The following is an 8,534-nucleotide window of genomic DNA, read 5'->3' as shown; positions in this document are numbered from 1 at the left end:
TCCTAAGGATCTCATGGCAGCTGAATAAGAAATCCTGAGGATCCTCTGATGAAGCACCACTGAATGTGGTGGTGAAGAGCTTGGAGAACCTATCAAGCCTCCACAAAGCATCTGAGGACATAGCCGCTCCATCGCCGGTCTGAGTCACAATACCCGGCTGAACTGCCACCGCTGGCTGAACCACTGGAACCTGAGCCTGGGGAGCTACCTGCTCCGGAGTACGTGTAGCAGGAGTCTGAACCCCTCCTCCAGCCTGAGAAGTGGCTGGGGCTACTGGAAGCAAACCCGCTCTAGTGACGCTCTCCACAAAGCCTACCAATTGGACCAGAGCGTCCTGAAGAACTGGGGTGGCTATGAACCCCTCTGGGACCTGATCTAGGCCCACCGGAGCTGCTGGGGCTGGAGCCTCCTCATCATAATCAATATGAGGCTCCACATCTGGGACTGCCGCTCGGGGCTGAGCTCTGCCCCGGCCTCGGCCTCTGGCATGGCCTCAGCCTCTGCCCCTCGCAGGAGCTGCTGTTGGGGTCTCAGGCTGCTGCGCGGTGGAAGAGGAGGCACGTGTTCTCGCCATCTGCGAAAGAACAGAGTAGAAAGACAATCAGTATTTTAGAAACAGAATCACACGACAAGAAAGAACAAAAGTGAAACTTTTCCTAACTCTGTAGCCTCTGGGGGATAAATACAGACGTCTCCGTACCGATCCCTCAGACTCTACCGAGGTTGTCCGTGAGTTGTGAGACCTATGTAACCTAGTGCTCTGACACCAACTTGTCAGGACCCGGATTTTCCACCCTCGGGAGTCGTGATGGTGCCTACTAATAGGAGCTAGGCAAGCCAATTAATTTAACAATTCTCTCAACATCATTAACAAAATAAAGAAGAACGAGGCGATTAATATAAAAGCGGAAGTCTCGAAACATAAATAACAGAACCCAAGTGCGGAATTTCAAATACACCTCTACCCAGATCTGGTGTCACTAACTCACGAACTTCTACTGAATGCTAAATACAAAGTCTGAATGAGAATACAGTACTGTCTGATCCGATACAAGGGAAATCAAACGAAAGACAAAGATAAGAGAGAGACTCCGGGCCATGCGGACGCCAGCAAGCTACCTCGAAATCTCCGGACTGAAGTAAGCTCCCAACGCTCCTACTGCTGACCAAAGGCTCCTGCTCCGGTACTATGATCTGTGCAAAAAGCACATAAGTGTAGCATCAGCACAACCGACCCCATGTGCTGGTAAGTGCCTGGCCTAACCCCGGCGAAGTAATGACGAGGCTAGACAGGACCTACCAAAAATAACCTGTGCAGATATATATATACAAAGGCAACAGAAATAACAACAGAGAGCATCAACTAAAAAGAGGAAGGGGGCATGCTCGGGGAAAATACAGCGAATACAGATCAACGGATATAACAACGAGACTATCACAATACCATAACTCACATATAAGTGGTCGGCGCGCCACACGATCCCATTTATTAATTCATAAGTGGACGGCATGCCACACGATCCCATTTCATAATATATAAGTGGTCGGCATGCCACACGATCCCATTTCATAATATATAAGTGGTCGGCGTGCCACACGATCCCATTTCATAATATATAAGTGGACGGCGTGCCACACGATCCCATAGTATAGTATATAAGTGGCCGGCGTGTCACACGATCCCATATTATAGTATATATGTGGATGGCGTGCCACACGATCCCATACTATAGTTCAAAATATCTGACTTTGTAAAGAAGGCCCAATTAGGGAAATTCGACAACATAATACTTTAACCCGGCAAGGGTACAGCTAACAGCCCAAATATCCCGGCTAGGGAGAGTACATAATAATAGTCTACACGTCCCGGCAAGGGAATAATCACAACACATCCTCTTTTAAATCACTTCTTTCTCCACTATCACATTCTTGTTCGAGCCAACGCTCCAAAATATACCAATCACAATTCTTCCTCAACCGTTCACATTATATGAAATTTATCGAATAAACAGGGAAATTGTGTCACATCATTCGAATTACAAGCAATTAACACTCACGGTCATGTTAGACTCCGGTGCATAGACAACCGTCACCATGCCTATACACCATACTCCACATTTAGCAAGTACCAAATAACATCCTAATCCTATTCCCTCAAGCCAAAGTTAGAACAAACACTTACCTCGGTCCAAAGAATAGCAATCAATCCTCAAATACCGCCTTTACTCTACAATCCGACTCCGAAACAATGGTATCAAGGCATAATTAATTCGATAATATCAATTAGGGCTCAACAACATCATCCCATAGCCTAGAAATGAGTTTTCTAGCATTCTTCCAAAAATACCAAAATTCGACACCGGGCCCACATGGTCCAAACACGAGGCTCGGACCAAAACCCAATCTCCCATAACCCCACGAGTTCAAATATATAATTTGTTTTAAGATTCGACCCCAAATTGAGGTTGAATCACCCAAAATCCTCAAAACCCTACTCTACCCAAACTCCCAATTTCTACTTTGATTTCACATGTTTAGGCCTAATAATTCGAATAATATTAATGGAAGTTGAAGAAAACGAGTTGAGCAACACTTACCCAAGAAAGTTTGATGAAGAATCGCTCCAAAAATCGCCCAAGAGCTGTTGGAGAAGAGAGAGTTTGAGAAATGGGATAAAATCCCGTTTCTGTTCTGTTTTGGGTCTTAAATCACTGGGCAGAAATTTGCCCTTCGCGTTCGCGACACCCCGGTCGCGTTCGCGATGAAGGAAGACGGGCAGGCATCGCGTTCGCGAAGGGCCACTGCGAACGCGAAGAGGAAAAATCTGGGGCTTCACAATTGGCCTACGCGAACGCGTGGTGCCTTACGCGTAGAGGAAATGGCTGGGGTCCGGGATTTGTTGCACGCGAACGCGAGGAGTGGCTCGCGAACGCGAAGAAGGAATACCTGCTGCAGATTTTCTGCAATTTTTCTAAGACCAAAACCACCCCGATACCTATCCGAAACTCACCCGAGCCCTCGGTGCTCCAAACCAAATATGCACACTGACTCAAAAACATCATACGAACTTGCTCGAGCGATCAAATCGCCAAAATAACATCAAAATCAATGAATTGAGCCTTAAAATCCAAGAAATCTTTCAAATTTCATAAACTTCCAATTTCCAATTTAAGGCCGAAACACATCAAACGACGTTCGTTTTAAACCAAACTTTACAGGAAGCGCTTAAACAACATATATGACCTGTACCGGGCGTCGGAACCAAAATACGAGCCCGATACCATGGTCTTTTAATCAATTTTCATTTCCATTTTCCTTAAGAATTTCAGAAAAATAATTTCACAGAAAAATTCATTTCTCGGGCTTTCGACCTTGAAATTCGACTCCGCGAGTCTCATATTTTTCTACGGACCCTCCGGGACTGCCAAATCACGGGTCCGGGTCCGTTTACCAAAAATGTTGACCAAAGTCAACTTTAGCAATATTAATATCAAAATTCTTCAAATTTTTCACAAAGTTCACATATTTCAACATAAAAGCTTTCCGGCTTCGCGCCCGGACTGCGCATGCAAATCGAGGCAACCAAAAGCGAGGTTTTCAAGGCCTCGGAAGCACAGAAATAGGAAGAAGTCCGGTAATGACCCCTTTGGGTCGTCACAATGTAAGTTTTTTACTTTTCATTAAGTATTTTTATTTACTTTTATATAAATTTTGAAATACTAATTTAATATAATTTTTCTTATAGGTTCGCTTCACAGCTGATGTGGAGGAATTCATACGCAGTCAGCCACCTAATGAGTCGGGCGAGGCAATCCAACTTTCGGACGAGGATGCTGAAAGAACACTCCTTGAGTACTTTATATACTTTGAACTAGACAATAGAATCAGTTTTCGTATGGGCTTGTAATAAGCGTTAACTTAGTTTTGTTAGCTTAATGTGTTAGTTCTATTGAACTTTATACTTCGTTGGTTTTAATGTTGTTGTTGTTGTTGGTATTGTTGTTGTTGTTGCTTGTAATAGGGATTTGGTATGCTGGCAGGTGGTGTAGCTGCCAAAACAGGCAGTTTCTGCCAAAATAATACCCAGAAAAGCGACCAACTTTGGTCTCTTTTTGGTCACTTTTCATTTAAAAAAATAATTTTCTGGGCAATAGCGACCAAAGTTGGTCTCTTTTTACCCAGATTTCTAAAAAAGCGACCAACCTTGGTCGCTATTCCATTAAAAAAACTATTTCTGAAAAAATAGCGACCAACTTTGGTTGCTTATATTTAAAAAAAAATTAAATTCTTGAAATTAGTAACCAACTTTGGTTGCTTATTTTTAAAAAAAAATTAAAAAAATTAATAAAATAGCGACCAACCTTGGTCTCTACTTTCCCGATTTTAAAATATAATATTTGGATTAGAGACCAAAGTTGGTTGCTTTTTTATGAGTAATAATAAATAAATAAAAAACGTATTTTACATTTAGAGACCAACTTTGGTCGCCAAAGTTATATTATTAAAATAATAAAGCGACTAAAGATGGTCGCTATAGTCAATACCCGGAATATTTGGTCCTTTTACCTTAGAGACCAAAGTTGGTCGCTAATATTTTAGGGACCAACAATATAGCGACCAAGCATGTTTGGTCGCTTTTTGGTCGCTTTTAGGCCTATAAGCGACCAACTTTGGTCGCTTTTTGTGATCGCTTTTTACCGAATTTCTAGTATTGAACCATGATCTTCCATGTGTCGCCTTGAGCAAAGTAACATAATTCTGAGTTTACAAGTAATTATTGGGATTACACGTGTTCTTCTGTTTGTTTTGTCTTGGTTTGGTTTGGATTTTCTCCCCATATTTATTATTTAAGAAGATAAGTGAACATTTTAAACTCGATAGAAATTAACATTGTTGATGTGAATGTCTTTAGGGACTTTGAGATCAAGTGACGGATCTAGAGTATAATCTATGAATTTATGGGAATTTGGTTATTTTTATCTAAATTTTGTATATATATTAAAAAAATTATAATTTTACAAATTAAATCATTTTTTATATTAATTTGAAATTGCTATACGACTTATAAATTTCAAATGCTGGTTTCGCTAGAGGTGCCTCACTTGTTTACATTCTTAGCCAAGTGGTTACTCCAAAAATTCTTCATTTTGCCAGCTTGGTAATACGTGTTTCTTCCAAGTTTCATTGGCCTGCATGCCGAATAACATTTTGGTGTAAAACAAAAAGATAATTAACAATGTTTATGTTTTCTCTATTTTACCAATATTAATGATCGGTATTGAAATCCAGAAATGATGATTTGAGTAGTTAGGGGGTCATTTAGCAATTAAACAAACAAGAAGGGTTAGTCAGTTAGGGCGGTTACTTAGCAGTGTAGTGCTTGTTATAAATACACTGTTAAGTACCTAATTGTAATGAGCTTTTCATTCTAACGAAATGCGGTCTTCTTCTTCTTCCTCATTTCTCTACTTCTCTCTTCCTCTCATATAGAATTCTGCCCTAGAAAATGATAGTCGACAAATCTGCATGTCACTAGATCTGAGTAATCCACAACTTTACATGGTATGAGAGTAGGTCGCTTGAAATCAGAGTGTTCTCCGACGAATTCGTGGTGAAATATCGGTGCATCGACTGATTTTATGGTAAATCGGCATTGACGGAGCTTAAAACTTATAAAAATGGCAAGAAATGAAGCAACACAGCTAGAGCACAATCTTCCGTTATTTCTCCAAGAATCAGATGCTCCGGGACTAGTTTTAGTGCCAATTAAGCTCACAGGGCCAGAAAATTATGCACTGTGGAGCAGGGCGATGAAACTAGCACTTAGGGGAAAGAGCAAGCTTGGTTGTGTAGACGGAAGCTGTGTAAAAGGCATGTATAGAGGTGAGTTAGCAGAGCAATGGGAGAAATGCAATGCGATTGTGTTGTCATGGATAGGTAGTATAGTTGCAAGTGAATTGATACCGAGTATCATGTTCGCGTCTAGTGCAAATAAAGTATGGAGTGATTTTAAGGAAAGGTTTGACAGGTACAGTCTCACTAGGGTCTATCACTTTTTGGCAGAAATTGCATGACTAAGGCACGGTACGGATTCTGTAACCACTTATTATTCAAAATGAATGATCTGTGGAATGAATTAGACATACTAGCATCAAAACTAGGCTGTGATTGTGAGGAATCTAGACCATCACTTGAACACCTATTGCAGCAACGTTTGTTGCAATTTCTTATGGGGCTAAATGAAAGCTATAGTAATGTGAGAAGCAATATGTTGATGAAAAGGCCTGTAGTTAGTGTGAAAGAAGCTTATGTCATAGTGACTCAGGAAGAGAGTCAAAGGGCTTTAGGAGTGGCTGATATGAACAAGGACCCGTTGACTATGATGGCAGGCATGTCTCAATATAACACACCTAAGAAGATAGGAATGATTTGTGAACATTGTGGTATAAGGTACATTTGTAGGTAATTGCTACAAAATAGTAGGATATCCAGCAGATTTTAAAAGCAAGAAAAAGACTCATGTTGCAGGAGGAAGCAGGACATTTGCCAACAATGTAAGTGTAGAAGAAACCAGCAACTCTAAAGGTCAACCACATGGGCATTGCCTAACACATGAACAGTACAAACAACTAGTGGGACTGCTGAACAAACCTACAGGTGCAGAATGTTCCACAAACATGGCAGGTATTTTTTTCATTAATGTCCAATGCCACAGAAAAAGATTGGATAATGGATATAGGTGTCACTCATCACATAACCTTTAATAAGGACTTACTAGATACACATAAGATCATTGATGGATATAGGAGTGTACAATTGCCAACATGGAAGACTTCAAACATTACACATATAGGAAATGCACAGATTCTAAGGAATCAGAAAGTGAAAGATGTGCTTCATGTACCAGATTTTAAATTTAACTTGTTATCACCGTCAAAGCTCACCAAAGACCTCAGTTGTTTGGTTGCCTTCTACTCTGCCTTCTGTGTGTTGCAGAGACTCTATAGTGGCAAGCTATTGGGGATTGGTAGAAAACATGAAGGATTATACATAATAAAGCAAAGAGATGCAGAAAATAAAGCACTAGTGACAGGTACAATTGCAAAGGAAGGAGGAGAAATAGTCTTGTGGCACAACAGATTGGGAAATGCCTCAATAAAATCATTAAAACACTTATCAGCTTTGAAGAATAAAATAAGTATTGTAGAAACAAGATCTTGTGATGCATGTCCTCTTGCAAAATAATGTAGGCTGAAATTTCAACCTAGTGTTTCAAATTCGAACAGTATCTTCCAACTTCTTCATTTGGATGTTTGGGGACCATACAAGGTTCCAACTTATGATAATAAATAATGTTTTGTTACAATAGTAGATGATTACAATAGATACACTTGGGCATGTTTGATACAATCAAAGTGTGAAGTGTGGTAGTTTTGAAAAACTTTCTGCTGATAATAAAAAATATTTTTGGTGTTAATGCCAAGTACTTAAGATCTGACAATGGGACAACATTTTGTAATACACAGTGTGATAGCGTGTTGTCTTCTTATGGTATTATTCATCAAACTAGTTTCCCCTATACACCAGAACAAAATGGAACTGTGAAAAGAAAACACATGGCACATTTTAGAGGTGGCTAGAGCACTGAAATTTCAAAGTGGAGTTCCTATAAGATTTTGGGGAGACTGTGTTAAGACTGCAGTATATGTGATCAATAGATTGCTTACACCAGTTTTAAAAGGAAGAACTCCCTATGAACTGTTATATGGAAAGGAACCTAAGGTTGATCATCTAAGAGTGTTTGGTTGCCATTGTCATGCAGTAGCCTTGCCTAGCGGAGATAAATTTGCACCTAGGGCTAGGAAGGTAGTATTCATTGGGTATTCAGAAACACAAAAGGGCTACAGACTGTATGACCTTGAACATAAGTCAATTTTTGTAAGCAGTGATGTGTTTTTTCAAGAAAAAAGATCTCCTTTCAAGGATATAGGTGTTGAAGCTGATGATATGTTTCACCAGGTGCCTATATCACTAGAAGAGTCCACTTTTGGTCCAACATCCATACAATCTATAACTCAAGAAAACACTGGTGCATCTATGAATTAGGATGCCATTAGCTCTCATGAGAGTGATGATGCTTCTGCAGACTTGGAACAAGAAGAAATAGCCCTAATCCTTGCACCACTACAGCATATGGATACTCCAAATTCAGCATTAAGAGAGGGATCAGAAGAAGTTCTTCCTGTAGAATCTGTGGCTGAGCAAGAGCATGTACCAGCAACAACAAACTTACCTACACAACCTGTTCAAAGAGAACCTAGAAAGACAACTCCTCCCATATGGATGAAGGATTATATGACTACTACAAAGCTGTCTAGGAACTGCAAGTTTCCAATTTCCAATCATGTTAGGTATGATCATCTTACCACATCATATCAAGCTTATTTACAAGCTTTATCAGTTCTTGTGGAACTTAAATCCTTCAAAGAGGCAGCACGAGATCCACAATGGATAGAAGCAATGAAACAAGAGAT

Source organism: Nicotiana attenuata, chromosome 10, assembly GCF_001879085.1.
Source record: "Nicotiana attenuata strain UT chromosome 10, NIATTr2, whole genome shotgun sequence".
In the NCBI taxonomy this organism is placed as follows: Eukaryota; Viridiplantae; Streptophyta; class Magnoliopsida; order Solanales; family Solanaceae; genus Nicotiana; species Nicotiana attenuata.
Note: the sequence above shows the minus strand (reverse complement) of the source record.